General features: G+C 41.8%; 1 pseudogene; it reads right to left on the bottom strand.

The window, feature by feature from the left end:
- Window positions 1–8,081: 8,081 nt before the first annotated feature.
- LOC113200243 (large ribosomal subunit protein eL21 pseudogene) lies at window positions 8,082–8,563 on the bottom strand (annotated as a pseudogene).
- Window positions 8,564–24,692: the final 16,129 nt, after the last annotated feature.

Consider the following 24,692-nt stretch of genomic DNA (forward strand, 5'->3'; position numbering starts at 1 on the left):
TATTTTTTTATTATGAGACTGGGCCTTGCTAAGTTGCTTAGAGCCTTGTTAATTTGCTGAGGCTGACCTTGAACTTGCAATCCTCCTGTCTCAGCCTCCTGAACTGCTGGAATTATAGGTGTGAGCCACTAAGCCTGGCAATGTGTATATTTTAAGAACAGAAAAGTTATCGAGAGATAAGTAGCAGTCTCTTAATTCAGGTTCTTTTGTAGAACCTGAATCTAAGGGAGCTATAATTAATCATGTAATTAATCATTTATCTACTGTTTCAAAAAAAATCCATCAAGTACCTAACAACCCACCCCCTAGAGCAGACCAGTACCTCCTGATCCACTCCTAAAACTTCTAGTACTTTTTGTTAATAAGGTGAACCAGTTAGTAATGACCTGTTTTTGAAATATGATTAAAGTTTCTCTCTCCCACAGACTATAGGCCCCACATCTTGCATATCATTTTACCTCTAATGCCTGGCACATGATAGGTGATCAAAGTATATTTGTTTCATAAATGAATAATTGATCACCTTCCTAATGAATGAGAGTTATGCATCAGGACTGGGGGTTATGTGGTAAGAAAGGCAAAACATTAAATACATGGTACACACTGATGATATCCTATGCTTAGTGATACCTGATTCTGGACCTAAACTGATGTAGGGATCAATATGGTTTGAATACCTTTCTCTGTGCTGAAAATAAATTAAGATAGAAGGTACACAAACCATGCACTAATCAAACATAGGGTGTGGAATTTCTCTAACAGTAAAACACAACCCAAAAATAAAAACTACTAGAAACTTTAGGGACAAGGTGAGAACCAAATACAAATTTGTATGTAATAATTATGTGGAGAATCTTAAATCTGATTTCACTATGGCTTATATACTTCTATTTTTAAAGAATAGTTAAATTAATTTGTGGTTCAGATTAGTTTTCAGTTGTTGAGATTTTAAAAGAAGGCATGTGGGGGCTGGGGCTGAGGATCAGAGTTAAAGCACTTGACAAGCATGAGGCACTGGGTTTGATCCTCAGCATCACATAAATATAAAATATATTGTGTCCACCTAAAGCTAAAAAGTAAATATTAAAAAAGAAGGCATGTGGCAAAGTTAGAGTGTCACTAAGAAAATCTGGCAGGCTGCTTAGTTACCTTGGTGAATTCCTTACAGTTAAGATCTGGCCCTGAGCCTAGTTAGCTCAGAAACATGTTTATTCACAGTAGACAAGCTCACAAGGGGCTGATTTTACCCATTATTCTACCTGTGAAAACCTCTGTGCATTAAATTATTAATTTATAATAATATATAACTTGTCAGACCATAGGATTGTACTCAACAAAGAGTGCATTGTGTCATTTAGTCATATATATATATATATATATATATATATATATGTAAAACAAGATTATAATGGTTGTTTATATATTACTTTTTGCAGTAGTTTTTAAATTTTAAGAAAATTAGAACTTTTCTGTAATAAAATTTGCAAATATTTTCCCTGAAAAAAACAAAAAGATTATAATACCAAGATTGCTTGGTTAGCCTAGAATCAGAACTTGGAGTCAGGGATTGCTGTGACTTAGAAGTTACTATATCTTTAAACTGACTGTGTATAGCTCTGATCTGACCACTGTGTGTGAATCTCATAACATCTCTTAGAGGGCCCTCTTATTTCCTACTCTATACATAGTCTGATTCCCAGAGGCTAATTCTTAATCAACACACAATTCTGGATGTGCAATCCTGGAATTGTGAGAGTCCTGTGAATGCTATAGGTAGGCAAGATTGTTTCTGCAACTCATTTTATAGGGTACAAAGTGATTATGGAAGTGACATATGTGAGAATGAAAAGAATACCTAGGCTGGTTCACAGCATTGTCAAATATCTGCCCAACTTGCCTTTCCAATGTAATGCCAGATTCGTGGGACCCCAATAGACCTCCAGAAGCCGAATCCAATGCAATCACACAAGAGTCTTTATTGCAAGCTTGAGCCTGGACTCACAACCATTCCCAATGCAGTGGTCCCAGGGAGTGAGTCCCAGTCCTTTGTTCAGTGAGATCATTCCATACTTCGGGAAAATTAAACATTCCATTGTTAGACCAGGACGCAAGAAAAGACCACTGACTCCAATTAAAATCAAATTAAAGCAAGGTTATTATTTCCACCGGCCGGGCTGCCTCTCCCCCCCCAAAACCGCGGGAACAAGACAGCAGCCACAGCTTTCCTGCAGCCCAGCTTTATAGCCCAGAAAGTTACGCAAAAGGGGGTTACAGATAACAGAACTCTGATGAGCATCACACGAATGGTAGTTTACATTTTGTTGCTGGCCCCAACATCAGAATTTATGAGGATCATTAGAGCCTCAGAGAGGGTCGTCGTTTGGCCAGGGAAGGCCAAGATTTGTTTCAGAGAGGGCTGCTATCTGGTCAGAGAGCCAGGCATGGGTAAGTTCAAGGCACGGGCAGGCATTCCAAGCAGGTTCAGAATTTGCAGTAATTTATAGTAAAGCCGAAATTATCTTTTCATGGCTTTGTGGCGAGATGGCTCCCAATTTTAAGAAAAGATCAGTTTGGATCTATCATCCATACCACGGGAAATCATTCCATACCTTGGAAAAATTAAACAACAACTCTTAACATTGATTAGCACATTCAATGGCGGGAACAAGTTGGGTAGGGGTGATTGGTTAGTACAAGAGGGGGATTCATTTGAACTGATTGGTTTAGGCCACGAGGAGTGTACATGCTAAACTACATGGTTTCCCAACATGTTATCAACCACCATAAACTACTTGGGGGTCATCTGGCATTCCAGGTATTTTCCCTTGGAGATTGCTAGGGGGGTTGTTATGGGTCCTCACCTAGCCTAACTGAGTCAGGGAACCTGGTGCCACAGACCTCTCCTGTTATTTACAGACAAACAACTCAGCAGGGTGGCTATGTGCTTAGGAGTGCTCTGTGGGTTTTTCCAAGGACAAGGGTCACGCCCCCTTCCTTAGGACAGGCCTTGAGGTAGAAGCTGCTATTATTCATTTATTTTTAAAAATGGAATCACATCAGTTTCTCACTAAAAGATAGGAAGGCAGGTTTAGTACAAATGGGTCAAAGACTTTCTTGAATGGATAAGATTCTTCCATCATAGTTTCTAAAGTTCAGCCTGAGGATGGATTTGAAACATGAAGAAAGGAAGGAAGGAAGGAAAATAGGGATTGAGGACATATTTTGAATTTGTATTATATTTTAGACACTGCTAAAGATTTTAAGAGATTACTCAACTTAATCTCTATAATAAAGTTTTGTGGTAGGTATTATTTTATTTTTATGGGTAAGGAAATGAACATCCTGAGAGGTTAAATAAAATAATCATACAGTTAGTATTCATGTTGCCAAAAGCTCAGTCCTTGTCCCTGATACAACCTAATATCGAGGACACAGTTTTGAGAAAAAGGAAAAAGGTTAATTGGTTTGCTAGTAAAGGAAAAACACTGGGAACTCCTGTCCCAAAGGCTGTCTATGATTCTGCCCATAAGCAGGAACAGGGGGTTTTTAAAGAGCTAATTTAGGGCTGGGGATGTGGCTCAAGTGGTAGCGTGCTCGCCTAGCATGCAGTGAGGCACTGGGTTCGATCCTCAGCACCACATAAAAATAAAATAAAGATATTGTGTCCACCTAAAACTAAAAAATAAATATTTAAGAAAAATAAATAAAGGGGTGACTCAGAGAAAGTGAGATCAGGAAGGAGAAGATCAGGGAGAAGTTTAGGGAAAAGAAGATTGGGGAAAAGAAAAAAAAAACATGTAAGTTTCAAAGCCACGAGGAATATAGTCAAAGCATCAAGTGAACCCCTGTTACATTCATATAATTAGGATTCAATCCCAAGCCCTTCCAACCTCAGAATACACATTTTTCATATTATATTTGAATATATTGGGTGGACACTAAAAGGAAGGGAGTTGAAGCCCAGATATAAACATAGTTCAAAGTTTGTTTCAGTCTGTAACTGAGTATGAGATTTATAGTATGGCTTAACTCTGTGTCCCTCTGGTTGAGTTTTGACTCATGGACTGGATTATTTAGGGCTTACCAGTAATTTCTTTTTTTTATTTTTTTATTTATTTCTTACATACATGACCATAGTGGAGTGCATTACATTCATAATTATCCATTCACAGTACAATTTTTTGTAACTCTGAAAAACTCTTATTTGGAAGGAAACTTGGACTGGGTAGGAGGCAATATGTATCATATCAGAGTCAAATCTTGGTGTGAAGGAATCTCAGAACATTGTGATAAATTTAAGCCCCACTGCCAAATACTCAAAATCTCTTATACAATCACCCTCTGGTAATAAAGATGGAATAGTACTATCTTGGGAAAAATGTAAGAATTTGTAAGAAAAACCACAATTATAGTTGGAAGTGAACTTAGAGAGGATCTCACCCAAGTCCCTTAATTCACTGGGGGAAAAATGACTCCCAGGAAGGAGAGAGTTGAGGAAGATAGTAGTAAAGTTGGATCTAGAATCTAGATTTTGAGCTCACCCAGTTCTATCCTAACTTTCCATTATACTGCAGACCCTATTCAAAATTGGAGGAAGAATGACAAAGCATAGAATAATGAAATGACAGACTACTCTTTCTTGGAAAATACATTTATATTTTTACAGATACAACTAATTTTCTTCACACACATTAGTATTCTAATAATTGGAACTGTTTAAAAAATGGAATGGACTATCTGTAAGGTGGTGTAAATTATATTATTAGAAATGTTGGGCTGGGCTCAGTGGTGGAGTACTTGCCTAGCATGTGTGAGGCCCTGGGTTTGATTCTCAGTACCACATAAAGATAAATAAATAAAATAAAGGTCCATTGGCAACTAAAAAAATATTTTTAAAAAAGGAAATGTTCAGAATATATTAGATTACCAGTTGCTGAGAGTAATTAAAGAGAATTCAAGTAGAGTAGAGGGAAGGGAAGGTGTGGGGAGGGAGAAGGAGAAGGAAAGGGGAGGGACCAGGAACTGAGTGAGAGGAAATTATATCCCATGATTTTTTTATGCAAAATGAATCCTAATGTTATGTATAAATAAAAAGAACAAATAAAAAATCTAATTGGTTAGGTATAAAACAATCTATTATGACCTTCCTGATCTTTAAATATAGCCTTTTGGGAGTGGGATTAATTTTCAGGTTCACAGAAAAACTCAATGGAAAGTACAATTCCCATGCATCCCTTCCCTCCACACACATAGCTTCTTCCACCATCAATGTCCTACACCAGAATGGTTTGTACCAGCGTTGACTCATCATTATCATTTGAAGTCCATTGTCTACATTAGGGTTAATGTACTTTTATGGACTGTCAAATGTTTAGTGACATGCATCCACACTGTAGTGTCATACAGAATAGTTTCACTGCCCTAAAAATTCCCCCGGGCTTGGGGCTGGGGATGTGGCTCAGGGGCTGGGGATGTGGCTCAAGCGGTAACGTGCTTGCCTGGCATGCGCAGGGTGCTGGGTTCGATCCTCAGCACCACATAAAAATAAAATAAAGATGTTATGTCCACTGAAAACTGAAAAATAAATATTAAAAATTCTCTCTATCTCTTCTTTCTTTCTCTCTCTTAAAAAAAAATTCCCCCGTGCTTCACATATTCATCCATAATCCCTTAAGCCTTTGGAAACCACCAATCTTTTAAACATCAACATCTCCATGTGTTTGCTTTTTATGAATGTCAGAGTTGGGCTCATACAGCATAAATTTTTTTCAGGTTGGTTTCTTTACTAATATGCACTTATTGTTCCTCCATGTCTTTTCATGGCTTGATAGTTCATTTCTTTTTAATCTTTCCAATGTTGAGACAAGGATCCTTAATAATTGTAGGACTCCACCAATAGAAATTTTCTGCCCTACCCTTTTCTACATCTATAGTCCTACATTTTGAATTGTTTATAGAATATCTCCTTGATCTACCAATACCTCAAACTCAACATATTCAAATCCAAACTTAAAATCTTTGTACTACAATCCTCTCTCCTACCCCCAAGTGAGGATTTTTTACTTTCAATTTACTATACCAGTTATTGACATAAATCTCCTGAAGTTCTTTTTGATTTCTTCCTCTTCCCTTGCCATCTGCAGCTAACAAATCAGCAATTTTTGCTGATTCTATTTGTGGAAAGCCTCTTTTTATTTCTTTCTTTCCATGATCATTGCCAATATTTCTAATTCAGAGATTTTGGTGTGGATTGTTATTACAGCACTGTTACCTCTCTCTCTCTCTCTCTCTCTCTCTCTCTCTCTTTTTTTACTGTCTCCTGCTTCTCTCCTAACCCTCACCCTTTAATTCTCCCTTCAGACTGCACTAAGAATAGTCTTCCTAAAATCTCACTTTTGTATGTGATCTTCCTGCTCTCCAAATATTTAGTACATAATTTCTTAAAGTTGTTTTATATTATCCTATGGACTATAGACCCACATTTTGTTTGTTTATATTCTTGCTGCTGTACAATCTCCACTATATTGCTATTTCTATCCTGACTCTCTCTTTTTAAATTCAGTAGTTGTATTTATTATAACTGGATAATCAAAATTTTGGGAAACATTTATATCTCAGCAACATTTTTGTGCCTGACACACAGCAGGCCATAAAATGGTTCAAGTTTGTACTTTCCTGTTCCCCAGATCAAGGCAACAGTCAAGGAAGGAAGAAACCATCATCACTTAGCATAGCCTGATTTTTTAATTATACTAAAATATTCCTAGCATAATATTTATTGTATTAACCATTCATAAGCATATAATTCAATGGCAAATACTTTCACAATGGTGTGTATCCATCACCACTCTCTATATCTGTGTTAGCTTTCTGTCCCTTTGACAAAATACTTGTGAGAACCATCTTAAAGGAGGAAAGATTTATTTAAGTTTTGAAATGGCTCAGAGGTTTCAGTCCATGGTCACTTTATTCTGTCAGTTTGAACCCATGGTGAGGTAGAACATCACGACAGGGGACATATGATGAAGCAAGTTTCTCACCTTATGGTGTCCAGAAGGGAGGACCCCAGTGACCCATGTCTTCCAACTAGGCCTCATCTACTAATAGCACCACTAGCTGGAAGCCAAGCCTTCAACACATGAGCCTTTGGGGGACATTGCATATCCATACTATAATAGTACCTGACACTTTTCATCATCCTTAACAGAAACTCTGCCTGTTAGACAATCAATCTTCTTTCTTTTCTTTCCTCCCTCCATGGTAACCTAATAGCGTTCTATTCATTTGTATCTAATTCAATTTGCTTATTCTAGGTACATCATATAAGTGCAATCATACAAATTTTTTTTGGATTATTTCACTAAGCATAATATTTTCAATGTTGTAGTATATATAAAATTTCATTCACTTTTATGCCTTTTATTCCCATTTATAACATTTTGTTTCATATATATGGCATATTCTGTCTACCCATTCTACTGTTGATGGGCAGAGTTATTTTCTTCATTTTTTGTTATTATTCGTAATGATACTATAAACATTGGAACATTGCTGTACAGATGTTTGAGTTCCTGCTTTCAGTTCATTTGGATATGTACCTTAGAGTGGAATTTATGGGTCATATGGTAGTTCTATGTTTCACCTTTTCAGAAGCAGCCAAACTGTTTTCCAAAGTGACTGCACTATTTTGTATTCTTACCAACAATGCACAAGACTCCAATTTCTCCATGTTCCCCTTACACTCATTATTTTCTTCTTTAAATTTATTTTTATTATAATATACATCCTACTAGGTGTGAAATAATATTTTGGTTTTGATTTGCATTTCCTAAAGGATTAAAGATGCTGAGCATTTTTTTCATTTGCTTATTGCCTATTTGTATATTATCTTTTTTTTAAAGAATTTTAATATTTATTTTTCGGCGGACAAAACATCTTTGTTTGTATGTGGTGCTGAGGATCGAACCTGGGCTGCACGCATGCCAGGCGGGCGCGCAACCGCTTGAGCCACATCCCCAGCCCCATATTATCTTTTTTTAAAAAAGAAAATGATTTTTATAGTCCATTTCGTAGTACATTTATTATGCCCAGAATTCATAGGGAATAGGTTCCAGCAGCTCAGGCTCTTCTCCATTTGTTCTCACAAAATGTGCTTCTCTGGATGGGGTAGACTGGTGCTTCAGCTGAACCCAGGTACCTTTCTCTTTGGCTTCCTTCTTTTTCTGATGATTTTCCTTCACACATTTCAGGAAACTGTCTCAGCTCTTAGAGTGCTTAATATGTTCAATACACACATTAATTCTTTTGGCAAGAATCTTGACCTTAACTTGCTTATTCATAACAATGCCTAAAGCATGCTGGGTAACATTGTAGATTCTCCCAGTTTTGCCATGATAACACTTGTGGGGCATTCCTTTTTGAACAGTTCCCATTCCCTTGATGTCTACAATATCACCCTTCTTGTAGATTTGCATATACGGAACAAAGGAACAACTCCATGTTTTCTAAAAGGCCTAGAGGACATATATTGGGTTCCTTTTCTCTTTCCCTTTGTGTTCGTCATTTTGGTGAATTACTAGAAAATGGTGGTTCTAACCGAAAAGAAGGCCATTTGTATTTTCTTTAGAGAAATTTCTATTCACTCCTTGCCCATTTTTTAGTTGAGTTGTTTGCTTGTTGCTTTTAAGTTATAGGTGTCCTTTATATGTGCCGGACATTAAGCTCTTATCAGACATGTGATTAGCAAACATTTTCTCTCATTAGCATGTTGTTTTTTCTTACTTTTTCATTTTCTTTTTTTTTTCTGGTACTGGGGATTGAACCCAGTGTGCATAACAACTGAGACATAGCCCCAGGTCTTTTTTTTTTTTTTTTTTTGATACAGGGTCTCACTAAGATGCTTAGGATCTCACTAAATTGCTGAGACTGGCCTCGAGTTTGCAATCCTCCTGTTTCAGTCTCCTGAGTCACTAGGATTACAGTGTTATGCCACCACCCCAGCTTCTTTTTCTTTTCTTTCCTTTTTTTTTTTGTACCAGGGATTGAACCAAGGGGGTGCTTAACCATTCAGCCACATCACCAGTTCTTTTTAATATTTTATTTAGAGACAGGGTCTCCCTGAGTTACTTAAGGCCTCACTAAATTGCTGAAGTTGGCTTTAAATTCACAATCCTCCTGCCTCAGCCTCCGAGCTGCTGGGATTACAGGTGTGTGCCATCGCCAGACTCTTTTTGCTTTCTCTCTCTCTCTCTCTCTCTCTCTCTCTCTCTCTCTCTCTCTTTTACAATATCTTTATTTTATTTATTTTTATTGGTGCTGAGGATCGAACCCAGTCCCTCGCACGTGCTAGGTGAGCGCTCTACCTCTGAGCCACAGCCTCAGCCCCCTTTTTGCTTTCTTGATAGTAGTCTTTGATGCACAAAATATCTTAATTTTGATGAAATCTACTTTTATCTAGTTTTTAAATTTTTTTTCTTGTGCTTTTTGTATGTCAGTTTAAATTTTTGTTGTTGTTGTTATCATCTTCCCTTTCTTTGTATGCTTAAAATAGTTTGGTTTGGCTCCAGAGACCTAAGGAAGGATAAAGGTCAGACCCTATTATTGTATGTTGAAGTGGCACTTCCTGGAGTCAAAAAACACTGGAACTAAAAATAGAGGAGAAAACCACTGAAACAGAATGCTAGAAACTCAGATCCAAGAGCTGTGAAGGCCCTCAGGAGATCACTATCTTATCCTTTAACCTATAAATGAGTGCAAACCATCATTGTACTAATTTATGGATAAAATTACCAATGGGTGTAGAGGGTCATTTCAATTCTGTAAACATCCTTTGAATTTTACCTATCTTTAGCATATAATTCTCTAGGCAATGAGTTAAATGAATCGCATATGGCTATTGTTTCAGAAGATCAGGAAATTGTTTGAAAACCTCTGACAATTTTCCAGGAAAGTTTTAGTAATAGATCCTAGTGTTACAAGGTCCTTGCTTAGCATCTGAATGGCCATTTTAAGTGACAGTCATTTTAAGGAAAAGTTTTGCTTTCCCACCCAAGGGTGTTTCTGAGAAAGGCTCACCACTCCCTCATACCAACCCAACCCTTAACTGCCCGAATTAGGACTCTGGGCCTCTAATTCCTGAGCCTCCCCCATAAAAGTCCCAGAACTTAAGCCTGTTGTGCCTCTCTCTCCTAGAGAGAGGTGGCCTTATTTGTCAGCTCTAATGAATAAACTCTGGTGTGTATCTCTGCCTGGTCTCCATCTTTCATTTCACTTACCCATCTGTCATTCCTCACTTTCCCTTCATTTTGATGCCAAAACCTGGGATCAGTTCACTGATGTGCCTGCTCCCCTCTTCGAGGGTCACTGAGCATCCCTGGGCCCAGATCCAGATTCCATCATGGGACCAGGCCCTCCATTCTGCCGAATGCCCTCTCTGCACCCACCACTGGACATTTCAGGTAAGATGCCTGCCTCTTATTGACCTAAACAACTTACAGGTCCTGGGACGTGACCGTTGATCATCTGGCACTCCAGGGGTTACCATGTGATTGGGGGCACCCCCAGCCACATCTTTCACAGTTTATGGCTGATTCCTACTGTCAACCAAGTCTACAGGTAGTCTTTTATTTGGGTGTTTGGTTTTGAGAAAAAAAAAAACCCACCAAGGATGATTGGGAGTTGCTCCTGGTGAGACTACCTCTTGGCCTTGGGTTAATCTCTATGGGTTTTTGCCCCTTCTACAGGCTTCTGCCTCTACTATGTAGTCCCGGCTGGGCGCCCAAGTGTCTCTACAGGCTCCATCCCTGACACTTACCCAGCTGTGGTGATGACCCCCTGAGTGTAACTTTCCTCTAGACTAGGTGATACTAGAGATGGGGGCATGCCTCAACTCTAAATTTACCTCCTATGTCTCACCATGAATGACTCCTTATCCATTCTCCCCCCCCCCCCCATAATTCCCTAGGCTGCCTCCTGGATAACCTAGGGTCTCTCTCTCTCACCTCAGACCTAAACCCTCCAAAACTTATCCACTTTTGCAATCAGATCTGGCCTCAATATCCTTTGGATAATGACTCTAAATGGCCGCTTAACGGTACTACAGATCCCAATATCAGGGATCTTATCAACTATTGTGAGCATTTAGGAAAATGGAAAGAGATATCATATGTTCAGGCCTTAAACCCAACCTGGTATCAGGTCCACCATTGTCCCTCTCTCTGCAATGCTTGCTCTCCTGCACAAGTCCTCTTAGCTCTCACTGCTGCTATGCCTACTTCCAAAGAGACATAAGATCCTACCCAGGACTCTTCCTCCTTTGACCCAGCAGATAAGCCCACAAGCCCCCGCCATACCACAGTTTTTTCTAATGAAACCTCCACAGCAACTGTCCCCTTGGCCCCTGTCTTCTGCCACATGTTCATGGGCTGCCCCTGCCCAACCCATATCTCTGTGTCCTCTACATGAGGTGGCTGAGGTAGATGATGTAATCCGGGTTCATGTTCCTTTCTCTTTGTCAGATCTTTCACAGAGAAAAGAGGCTTGAGGGGCTGGGATTGTGGCTCAGCAGTAGAGCACTCACCTAGCATAGGCGGGGCCCAGGTTCGATCCTCAGCACCACATAAAAATAAAGGTATTGAGTTCTGTCCATCTACACCTAAAAAAAAAAAAAAGAAAGAAAGAAAGAAAGGAAGGAAGGAAGGAAAGAGACTTGGGTCCTATACTTCAAGTCTCACCACATAGATCAAAGAGTTTCAATATCTGACTCAATCATATAATTTGACCTTCCACAATGTCCATATGGTCTTATATAACACCCTCTTGCCTGAGGAGCACAGGCAAGTTTGGGAGCAAGCTAGAAATTATGCTGATAAGGTACATCAGACCTCCTCTGCCCATCCGATTGGCACTGAAGCAGTCCCTGATCAAGACCCCAATTGGGATTATAATTTACCTAGAGTAGTAACTAGCAGAAACCAATTCATTGCTTGACTCATGGCAAGACTTAGAAGAGCAACCCATAAGACTATCAATTATGAAAGGCTCCAGGAAATCTTCCAAGATAAGAATGAGAACCCTTCAACATTTTTAGACTGCCCGACCAAGGCTTTATTACAATATATTATCTGGACCCTGAAAATCCTTCAGGCCTCAAAGCTTCCCACATCTATTGGAATCTCACATTGTAAATCCCATCAGACATCTCCTTTGTGACACTTGGCAACAATAAGGCAGACTCTGAGGTGAGGGCCACCACCCTCCAACAACCTACTCCACCTGCAGTCCTCTGCTTGCTAGTCCCCCGATGGACTCTTCCCTACCTGACACTCAACAGATGCTTACCTTCCTTCACAATCTCTTTCACCCTAACACCACATCTTTAAAACAATTTCTCAAGTCCCACCTTAAATTCTCTCCAGAGTACCTACAATTTCTCTCTACCCTCTCTGCCTCCTGTGAAATCTGCCAAAAAATAAATCCCACCTCCAGTCTCCACCCACCTGCCTTCCCTTTACACCAGGCAAGAGGACATCTCCCTTGCTCTGATTGGCAGCTGGATTTCACCCATATGCCTCCAGTCAAGTGGTACAATTTTCTCTTGGTACTTGTTGACACCTTCTCAGGATATAGTTGAGGCTTTTCCTACCACCAATAAATGTGCCCCCATGGTGCCAACATCCTCGTTGAATACATTCTTCCCCGATTCAGCCTCCCTTCCTCACTTCAGTCTCATAATGATCCTGAATTTACTTCCCATGTTTCATGATCTGTAGCACTCAACATCTCCTGGCATTTTCACATCCCCTACCATCCCCAGTCCTCTGGCAAGGTGGAAAGTACCAACCGGACCTTGAAGAACATTCTCACTACACTATCCCATTAATTACATTTAAATTGGACTAAACTCCTTCCCAAGGCTCTTCTTAGGTTATGAGCCCTCCAAACTAGTCACTCAACATTTCCTCTTTTGAGCTTCTATATGGAAAGCTTATCTCCCTGTTAAGCTCACCACCCTCTGATTCTCTACTACCCCTTGCTCATCATTTTTTCTGGCCTCTTCTTGCATACATTAGGAACCTTCTTTGGCAATATGGTAATGGTGTTCAAGCAAAGCCTAGTTCTGCCTCTTCCCCTTCTCCCACTCTGTCTCCTGGCGACTTGGAAATTTTTAACACCGCCCCCCACGTCCTCTCAACTGTCTGCAAAATGGACTGGACCCTTGCCGCAGTCCAGCTGCAGCAAAATAGCCGGGGGGGGGGGGTGACGAATAACTTGTGTACGTTGATACAGCAGGAATGGGAGCCGTTTATTGTAGGACAACAGAGCTATTTATACATTTTGCACAGCTTATCTTAATTAGCATAAACTAGATACATCAATCAACCAATAAGGAATCTCCACACTTAATGGCTCGCTTTTGTTACTTCTCAAACCACTCCCTCTGACATTTTGCCAGGCACCATCCAGACTTGTTTACGAACTCTAACATTTCTCTGGCAAAATACCAGGTGTTATTTTTGACTTATTTACAGACCTTAACAGAATAATCCTATTGGATTATTCTTACCACTTCCTCAGTGGCCCACCTTGAGGGCACACCATATTTGTTTCATGACTCCCATTTAAAATGGTTTTCTCCACCTTTTTATACAGTGACACCCACAGGGCCTCTCAAGCTGCATTTCTCCAAGGACAGAACCCCCAATCTTCCTTCAGTCTCTGAGGACCATGAGGACACTGCAGAACTGTGAGTATAATCCTTCCTTTTTTCATTTTTTGCACTCCTCCCTTATTCTGCACTCACCTCCCAGGGGTACCATTACTAGAAATTACCATTCCAATTTCTAAGAGATTTACAGCAACTTGCTCAAACCGTACTAACCATACAATACCGACTTAATTTTGTAGCTGCCGTGGTTCTCCAGAATCGAAGGGGCCTTGATCTTTTATTTAATGTTTATTTTTTAGTTGTAGTTGGATGCAATACCTTTATTTCTATTTATTTTTGTGGGGTGCTGAGGATCGAATCCAGGCCCTCACATGTGTTAGGTGAGTGCTCTACCACTGAGCCACAACCCCAGCCCTAGGGCCTTGATCTTGCCTAAAACAGTGGACTCTGTCTGTACCTACAGGAGGAATGCTATTTTCATGTCAATTAATCTGGTATGGTAAAGGACAAGATAAAACAACTCCAGCAGGACCTTGAACATCGGAAACAACAGCTCTGCTCTACTGAAGAATGACAGCTCCCTCTCCTTGTCATAGGTCTTCTGTTAATGCTTGCCCCCTGTGTCATTAGATTTGTCATTAGTTTTGACCAACTTGGTATTAAACACCTGGCAGGAGAGTATAGCCTGAGCACAGTCCTACATGGACATTTAAAAAGAAAAACAAATTTTTTAATATAACATAAAATAGTACACTTTGTCAGCCCTACAAAAAGTGGGGAAATGTAACTGTGGTTCACTTTATGCTTTGAATATAGCCCTTGCTGCTCTGTCACTGCAACTTACTTTTAAAATGGACATTTTCTCTCTCTTCTTCTCCTCCCAGCACCTCCCTAATCTCTCCCTTCCCTAATCTTTGGGAAAATAGGATTATCATTATTTCTCACCCTAGGCAGAGTTATCTGTCCTTGAGCACATACCATCCATAAGAATAAATTAATCCAGACTTTGGGGATGGCACCAGAAGAACTCAGAAATAACTATCTTCCACATTAACAAGTGAATTACAACTCCAACAGAGAACACTTGGAATGTGGCCTTTGAATCACCTCTTTAAAAGCCTACTGATGTACAGAATCACAACCTTTGGGACAGAAGTCTCCTGTGTTTTTCCTTTCCTAGCAAAGCAATAGACCTTTTCTTTTTCTCAAAACCAAATCCTTATTATTGGATTGGCAGCTGGGAAAAGAACTGAGCTTTCAGCAATGTCTAAAATGTTGCCAGGCACAGTGGCACATCCCTGTAATCCCAGCAGCTCCAAAGGCTAATGCAGGAGCATTGCAAGTTCAAAGCCAGCCTCAACAATGAGCAAGATGCTAACCAACTTGGTGAGACCCTGTCTCTAAATAAAATACAAAATAGGGCTGGAGATGTGGCTTAATTGTTGAATGCCCCTGAGTTCAATCCCCAGTACTCCTTCCCCACAAAAGTAAAATGTTAAGTATACTTCCATGGGTAATCTGAAAATAACCATTAATATCAGCAACTCAGATAAATATAAATCAGACAAATTTTTATAAATGTTTTGTCAGTTTTTAGAAAAACAACCAATGTTTTCCTATAAAGGTTCATTAATGAATGCTGATCCAAATAGCAATGATAACCTGGCCTGTTGATGAATATAAACAGGACTTTTATGTGGACTGTAGTCAACAGATTATAAAAAAAAATCAAAAACCCTTACCTGATTATTTGTAATACATAAGCTGCTTCCTGGCTTAAAGAACAAAGATTTTATGTTTTTTTCTGTTTTTAGATTTTTGATTGCTTAAGAAAATTAAGTTTTTATATAGGGCTTATTTAAAACTTTATTTGTTCCAAATTCACTGTTTGGTTTACAATTCTAGTTAAATTAACTACTTTTTACAATGTTATGCTGTTTTATTGATGTGAATTTTATTAACTTTTAAAAATCTGGTTATCCCAATATAATGTTTATTTTCTCAACATGTAACAGGGTTCTGAATAACTGATGTGATTTCATTTTTGAAAATAAATAACAGCAGCTTCTACCTCAAGGCCTGTCCTAAGGAAGGGGGCATAATCCCTGTCCTTGGAAAAACCCACAGACCCTTTCTAGGCAGATAACCACCCTGCTGAATTGTTTGTCTGAAAATAACAGGAGATATCTGCGGCACCAGGTGTCCCTGACTCAGTTAGGCTAGGTGAAGACCTATAGCAATCCCCTAGCAACCACCAATCAGCATGAGACAGGGAAAATACCTGGGATGCCAGATGACCCCCCAGTAGTTTTGGTGGTTGATAACATGTTGTTTAGCATGTACACCCCTCATGGCTTAAACCAATCAGTTCAAACGAACCCCCCTCTTGTACTAACAAATCACCCCTACCCAACTTGTTCCCAACAGTGAATGTGCTAATTGAAGTGGTACCCCCTTTCTCCACAGAAAAGCCTTCTTCACCATTGCTGATTTTAGGACTGTCAGCAAAAGAGTCCATTGTAGATAAACTTCCTATTTTCATGTCACCCTGTTTACTTGGCCACTGGCCAAGAAGATACCAGCACTCCAGGTGCTGGACACCCCCTTACTAGTTTTTTGCAAACATGTATCCAGTATAGTACTTTGAAGAAATGTGCAAACAAGGCCTCTGGCCTTGAGCTGGGGCTTCACAGAGATGTCTACATTTCTAAGATAAGAGAAGTTACCAACTGGGCTCCATGGTAACAGCTGGCAGGGGGAAAAAAATGGGGGGGGGAGAAGAGGCTCTCCCCTTCTCAGGTGTTGTCCTTGAAGGGTTAACTTGCACAGAACAGTGAAAGCAAAAGCTGCTTTTATGTGAACTTCTGCAGACTGTGAACTTCTGAGCCCTTGTCCTTACACACTGGGTATAAAACTCTGAAACTCCCTGAACTCGGGGTTCAGGGGATTGATTGATTACAGCAAAAGCTGTACCCTCTGAACCTGGCTGAAGCCAAATAAAACAGTTTCCTGCTATCTTGGGTGCTTTGCCTCCTTTGTCCCTACAACATTTTTGGCGACTACGAAGGGACCGAGGAGGTAAGGAAGGCTATTCTGCCTCTCTTGTCTCCAGGGACGGGCTTCCCTGGGGGACAGCGGTCCTCTTGGTGTGCCCAGGTCACTCTTGGCCTGAAGGAGGATCCACTCACCCAGCGCCCTGCGGCTGCCACCCCAGAGCACAATGGAACCCACAGGCAGCAGGAACCAGAATTAGGGTTTTGGACACCGCCCATCTGAACAGGTAGGACCCGGGTCCTTTTGGTTTTGCAACCCACCTGACTTCCCCTTCGAGGCCTAAGCAGGTGGAAGAGAGGCTTGATCACCCTCTGTTGGGTCCCGAGTACCTCCAAAGTGGTTGGAGCTGAAACAGACCCAGGGAGTGGCCGGAGTAGTCTCTATTCGGGGTCAGCGAGCAGAGGGGAAACCGTGGCTCCCTTTTCTCTTTGGTTTGGAATTGTTGGAATTTGGGCGGTATAGAAATTCTGTCCTGGCCATGTCTGTTTCAAAGTGTGTAAAAGTGTGTGAATGAGATGGACAAACAGAAGGGTTCTGACCCAACCTGGGGGCCGAAGCGAGTGCAGAGTCCTGATCTGCGGTTCCGTGTCACCTCATACAGTCTATGGCGGAATTTCACCAACCAACGTCTAGGTGAAAGCTCCAGGTCTGGGGTTGATACAGACCCACAAGGCTAAGAGGGCCCTAAGTCCCTGCGAGGGGAGCAGTCAGAGATGGGTGAAGCGAGTCTTGTCCTAAGTGTGTTTTGTTCTAAGTGTGCGACACCGATGCAGGGTGGAACATGGAAGGCACGTTAAAGAAACTGAGCCTTCTGAAATGTGTGTTAGAAACCTTTAGGAAGGTTTACCTGGTAACTGTGGGGGTGAAACTCACTCCACAAAGGTTGCATACTCTGTGAATTAGAGTGGCTCACCCAAGATGTGGGCTTGCCACCAGACGGATCTTTAGATGAGAGAGTCACTGCTGAGGTCCTTTTGATTGTTGTTGGAACCCCTGAACCAATTCTCTTATATTGATTGCTGGCAAGAGATAGTACAGAAACAGCCCCCTTGGTTGAGAGCCTGTCTAGATGGACAGTCCAGTCTGATGTTAGCCAGGAGCATAGTGGTCTCTAAGACTCAGTGGAAAGCAGCTAAACAGAAAAGACAGGAAAGGAAACAGTTTTCCCCATGAGCCAGAAGAGGACCCAGGACCTTTTGTGCCACTCTACCCAACTTTGCCAAGACCACAGGAACAACAGACTGTCCCCTAACCCCCTTGTCCTCAGAGGCAACAAATGAAGGCCCCCCAATACTGGCTACTCCTTCCTCTGTGATGTCCTCAGAGCCAAAGGCTTCCTAGAACCAAAGACTCTTTCACCTCCAAAGATGAAGGTGGGAGATTTGTCCAAAGACCAGAGCCACAACTCAGATGAGAACACTCCAGATGCCCCTGCAAGGGACTAAAGGACCTGCCCATGTTGACCAGAGGGAAACACCTGAGGGAGACAAGGCAGTTTTGTGTGCCAGCCTTTCACCACCATTGAGCTCATAAGCTGGAAAAACCATACTCCCTCCTACACGGAGAAACCCTGGGCCATGACTGATCTGATGTAGCCCATTATCCAGACCTAGGATGGGGCCCCAACAAAAAAGAAGGTCTAAAGATAAATAAATGTCAAGAAGCCCTCATAAAAAGTCTAAAAGAATTTTTTTAAAAAGAGAGAGAGAGAAAGAGAAAGTAAAACACATTGTCTGTGGGCTGGGGATGTGGCTCAAGCGGTAGCGTGCTCGCCTGGCATGCGTGCGGCCCGGATTCGATCCTCAGCACCACATACAGACAAAGATGTTGTGTCCGCCAAATACTAAAAATAAATAAATATTAAAATTCTCTCTCTCCCTCTTTCTCACTCTCTCTCACTCTTTCTTTAAAAAAAAAAAAAAAAACACATTGTGCCCAAGAGTTAAAAGGAATCGGAGCCAGCCCTGAGCCCTAGCCTAAGCCAAGCGCATCTGCAGACAAACAGCTGAGATAAGCCTCCCGCTACTTTAGCATCTCCCTTTCGCACCCTCGATAGCCCTGAACATTTCTCTGGGCCCCACATCTGCCTAAGGCCCCTCTGCCCTATGAAACTGGCAGCAATGATCAAAAGAGATGTGCCCAAATGACTCAGAGCTGAATGTCCAAGCCACCACCGCTACCACCCCTCTCCTTGCCCAGAGGTGCCCGGGAGAGGAGGGGCACCATACAAACATTGCTGCCGCAGTGCAAGTTTGTCAGTAAAGAAATGCACAGACACAAGCAACAGGTGATCAATGCAGCCTTTGTGGGACAGGCTTAGAGAGCCATTTGCCAAAAATTACAATCCTAGAGGACTTTACTGAGAAGTGTGCCAGTGAGCTGATTAAGGTGGCCACCACAGTTTTCATCAATTGAGATCCAAAGACTTAAAGACAGGTAGACCAGAAAGGTAAAGAGGAGGATGGATCTCCTTACAGGTGTCCTCACCACAAACCCAGAGGTCACTCAAAGGGGGGTCTCACTAGTGCAAAGCCAATGGTCCAAATGTTTATAAGGAAAAAAGCCTGGCTAAAAAAAAGGGGAAGCCTCCAATGGCCCCGGCAGACAAGTACCTACTGCCATGCTCAAATGCTAAGACTTGAACAGAGAAGGAGTGAGTGTTTTCCCTCAAGCCTTTGGGCCAGCCCCTCCTTTCAGTTTCTTCCCACTTGCTCAGAAGTCAATGATTGACGAATATGGCAGGGGTCCCACAGACACACACAACTACATCCGATGCAGGGGACCCAGCACCTCAGAAGGGCTCAGCTGCTGCAAGCCCCCAAATGAACCAGGAATATGTTCATGTTAACAGCCAGTAGTGGACCATAGGGTGCTCACTCCAAAAGGACATGCCACCCTGGGGCCAAGCCACATGCTGTGAGCCACCAGCAGGAAGGGCCACAGAGCCCCATGCCCCCAGGCATATTGAACAAAAACACAGGCGGGGCAGCCGCTATATATAATTAGAACAGGCTCCCACCTGGCAGGAGGAGAAAGCCACTCAGACAAAGAGCAACACCTAAGTGGGCACAATGTGACTGCCACACCAGGACCTGCATGGGACCACACCACTGCCCTCCAACCTTGACAGACAGCCCACAGCGAGATTTGCATAGGTGCCTTTTACACAAATGATGTCCCAGGTGATCAGTCTCTGCTAAGATTTACATTAGATTTTAGAGTTGGAGAATCCTAACAGCCAAGATCCTGCACTGGGAGATAACAAAATAATTCCTGCATCTTAAAGCGCCAGAGGCTCTATGTATGCCTCCCTTCCCTAAAAGACAGCTCCTCCCAGGGGCTCAAGTACACAATCCTTGGGACAGCACTGGACTCTGACTTAAAAACCCTTATCTATCAAGAAAAAGGTCAAATACTTTGGTTACCATGACTCAGCAACAGAACAGAACAACCACTGGGCCTCAAAAGAAACAGGAGATCTGCTCAATTCCAGTCCCTTTAACCTGCCATCAGACTAGAGAACTCTTGGGGGCTACTGGGTTCAGCCATATATGATCCCCAACTTTCTGTTATGACAAAAACCACTCTATGAAGCCACAAAGTGGGGAGAATGGGATCCTCTAATATGGGGGTCAACTAAGCAAAAGGCCTTTGAGGACTTTAAATGAGCACTCACCAGTGCACCTGGATTAGGGCTCCCTGATTGTGTCCTCATTGTGACCTCACAAGCCTTTCTTTCTGTATGTCCATGATCAGTCTGGAGTGGCTATAGGATTTTGACTCAGATGCTGGGGACATGGCACCGTCCAGTGGCCTATTTGTCCAAACAGCTGGACTCTGTAGCCCAGGTCTGGCCACCTTGTTTATGGGTCCTTGCAGCCACAGCTCTTCTGGTGTTGGAAGCTGATAAACTGGCCATGGGACAAGAACTGGTTGTCAGAATTCCTCATTCAATTTTGACATTGTTAAAATATAAAGGACACTATTGGTTGACTAATGAAAGAAGTCAAACATCAGGGCATGTTATGTGAAAACCCACATATCCACGTTGAGGTCCTCAGAACTCTAAACCCAGCAATTTTGCTGCCCATTGGACCTGGAAAACCTGATCACAAATGTGTTGAGGTCGTTCTGGTCCAGCAGACCAGACTCAACAGACCAACCTCTCAAGGACACTGATGCATACTAACCATATGCAAAACATATCTCATCTTTTATAAAACTGCTTCACAGATGGAAGCAGTTTATAAAAGTTGAGATATGTTTTGCTGGATATGCAATGGTCACTCTGGACTCCACTGTCTAGGCAGAACCTCTGCCTCAGGGAACTTCAACACAAAAAGTATAACTTATTGCTTTGACTCAAGCACCTCAGTTGACATCAGGAGTCTATGTAGATATTTACATAGACTCAAAATATGCATTCGCTACCCTTCATGTTAATAGGACTTATGTAGGCTAATTAACTCAGGAGAAAAAAAAGGGGGGGGGACATGATGGATGGACAAGAAATTCTTAAACTTTTGGATGCACTGTGGGCTCCCAGGAAGATTGTGATTATATATTGCCAAGATCATCGAAAGGGAAACACTGTGGTTGCTCAGGGCAACCAGAGAGCTGACAGAGAGGCCAGTTAGCTGTCTGCAAGAAACGGGAAGAAAATCCAGTCCCAGGTTTAAATGCTGCCCTTCTGCCTGGCCAACCATCTAACAGAATGGGAGCCAACATACTCCCAACATGAAAGTAAGTGATTTAAAACTGAAAAAGAAAATTTTCTCCCAAGTGGATGGTGGAGATTTTCTGATGGCCAGCATAGCCATCCCGGAGATTCTAGCCCCAGCCTTTATCAGATAGTTCCACAGGAGAACATGTTGGACATACAACACTTGAGACAGTTCTGAGTCGACATTTCTATGTCCCCTGGCTCACAAGAATCATCTGGATGATCTGCAAACAATGTGAGGTTTGTGCTCACAATAATTCTTGTCAGGGGCCAAAGCTTCCACCAGGAATCCAAACTATAGGAGGAGCACCTTTTGAAGACTTGGAAGTAAACTTCACTGAACTACCATGCTTATGGGGCTATAAATAACTTTTGGGTTTTGTGTGTTCCCACTCTGACTGGGTGGAAGCCTTTCCCACCCGCACTGAAAAGGCTAGGGAAATACTAGGATGCTTCTCTGGGAAATTATTCCCAGATTTGGTGTCCCAATAACTATTGGCTCAGACAATGGGCCAGCATTTGGGCACAGGTGATATGATTACTGACCAAGAGTATAAAGTCAGATGAAAGTTACGTATTGCCTATAGGCTGCAGAGTTCTGGTAAAGTTCAAAGGATGAACAGGACTTTAAGGCTCAATTGGGTAAGCTGTGTCAGGAGACTCAGTTACATTGTGATGAATTTCTCCCTATTACACTGTTGAGGATTAGATCCACTCCCACTAGGAGGACTGGATTCTTTTCTTTTGAGATAATATATGGGAGCCCCCCCCCCCCCCACCGCCACCTTATTAGGGGACTACAGGGAGACTTAAGAGAGATAGGAGAATTAACTCTGAGATGACAGCTTCAGGCCTTAGGGAAAACTTTACAGGTTCTCAACCAATGGGTTAGAGAAAGATTGCCAGTAAGTTTGACCACAGGTGCATACTCCTTCAAGCCTGGAGATTGAGTCTGGGTCAAAGAATGAAATATTCAATCCCTGAACTTCTTTGGAAGGGCCCTTTCACTGTTATTTTATCCACCCCAACTGCAGTTAAGTTTGCAGAGATAGGTCCCTGGATTCATTACACCAGACTCACGCCTGCAGCTGAGGACTGGGAGTGCTCTCCAGATGCTGCTTTGTCCTTGAAGCTGACCATCTGGAAAAAAAAGAGCACTGGAGAAGCTTGAGGATCAGAAGGACAACAGCCCTGCTCCAGTCACTCTGGAAGCTGACTGGTCTACGCACGGCTGGCTGAAGCTTGAGGAGACTATGGCCCTGTTTCAGCCACACAGGAGGGACTGGCTGATCAATGCCCCATGAAAGATAAACTTCCCACCAGGACTAATGAACTCTTTCAATCCCTAAGATAGTTCTTATACTATAACACATTGCCACCCCTTACTTCTAGATATGTATACAATTCTCTGTTTGGTTTTTGCTACTGGTTTGATAACAGTAACTCCTACTAACTGGACTCTGGGTAACAAAATTTCACTTATATTTTTTTTATCTTGCTTATATAAGTTTTCTAGGATTTGTTTGGTGTTATTAGTTTGGCTTTGTTAATTCATGCTGTTTAACCTATACTAACCAAAATGGTAGTCTATTTAGTTTGGTTTCCTTTGATAACCTTAAGGGATTCTGCCCTACTCCTATTCCAACCATGGAGATCATGTGAACCATGTGCCAAGCCAATCCACTATAAGAGGTGGTAAAACATATATTTAGGACCTGTCCCACCAGAGGAATGCTATAAATGGATGACTGTTTGGAAAGGAAAAAGAGGTCCATTGGAAAGAAACTTGATTTAGGAAGTGACCAATTTTGGGGTGAAGGTAACTGGCCACCCCAGAGGATTATTACCACTTATGCTCTAGATACCTGGGCACAAAATGGCAGTTGGAGCTCTAGAACTCCTATTTACATGTTAAACAGAATTATTCACTTACAAGCTGTACTAGAAATTATTATTAATCAGACTGCCACAGCCCTTGACCTCCTAGCCACACAACAGACCAGATGCGAGTGGCTAACTATCAAAACCGCTTGTCATTAGATTACCTACTGGCTGAGGAAAAAGAAGTATATGGAGAGTTCAACAGCTCAGATTGTTACATCCAAATGGATGACAATAGACAAGCAGTTAAGAATACAACCAACAACACAAGAGAACTAGCACATATACTCCTTCATACCTAGAAGGGCATTAAAGTTTGGGTATCAAACATGCTTTTGGAAGATGGTTTTCAACTCTTGGTAGATTTTAAAGCTTAACTGGTGTAATGGGTATTCTGCTGTTAACCTGTTTATTGCTCCCATGTTTGGCTCCACTGTGCATTAAAACTATTGGGTCCACTGTAGAAGCTGCTGTTGAAAAGATGACAAAAACTAAGGTTTTGACATTGTATAAGCTTTAAGCCAAGGTAATGGTAATGATACTCTTAAATTTAAAGGACTAAATTATGGGGAGCATCATTAAAGGGGGGAATTGAAGTGGCATCCCCTTTCTCCACAGAAAAGCCTTCTTCACCATTGCTGATTTTAGGACTGTCAGCAAAAGAGTCCATTGTAGATAAACTTCCTATTTTCATGTCACCCTGTTTACTTGGCCACTGGCCAAGAAGATACCAGCACTCCAGGTGCTGGACACCCCCTTACTAGTTTTTTGCAAACATGTATCCAGTATAGTACTTTGAAGAAATGTGCAAACAAGGTCTCTGGCCTTGAGCTGGGGCTTCACAGAGATGTCTACATTTCTAAGATAAGAGAAGTTACCAACTGGACTCCATGGTAACAGCTGGCAGGGGAGGAAAGAAAGGGGAGAAGAAGTTCTCCCCTTCTCAGGTGTTGTCCTTGAAGGGTTAACTTGTACAGAACAGTGAAAGCAAAAGCTGCTTTTATGTGAACTTCTGCAGACTGTGAACTTCTGAGCCCTTGTCCTTACACACTGGGTATAAAACTCTGAAACTCCCTGAACTCGGGGTTCAGGGGATTGATTGATTACAGCAAAAGCTGTACCCTCTGAACCTGGCTGCAGCCAAATAAAACAGTTTCCTGCTATCTTGGGTGCCTTGCCACCTTTGTCCCTACAACAATCTCAGAAATTACTATCTCCCAAATTAACAATTGAATTACAACTCCAACAGAGAACACAGATGGAATGTAGCCTTTGAATCACCTCTACAAAAGCCCCCTGTTTCTGCTTATGGGCAGAATCACAGCCTCGGGATAGGAGTCCCTTGTGTTTCTCCTTTGCTAGCAAAAC

This window comes from Urocitellus parryii, chromosome X, assembly GCF_045843805.1.
Source record: "Urocitellus parryii isolate mUroPar1 chromosome X, mUroPar1.hap1, whole genome shotgun sequence".
Taxonomy (NCBI): domain Eukaryota; kingdom Metazoa; phylum Chordata; class Mammalia; order Rodentia; family Sciuridae; genus Urocitellus; species Urocitellus parryii.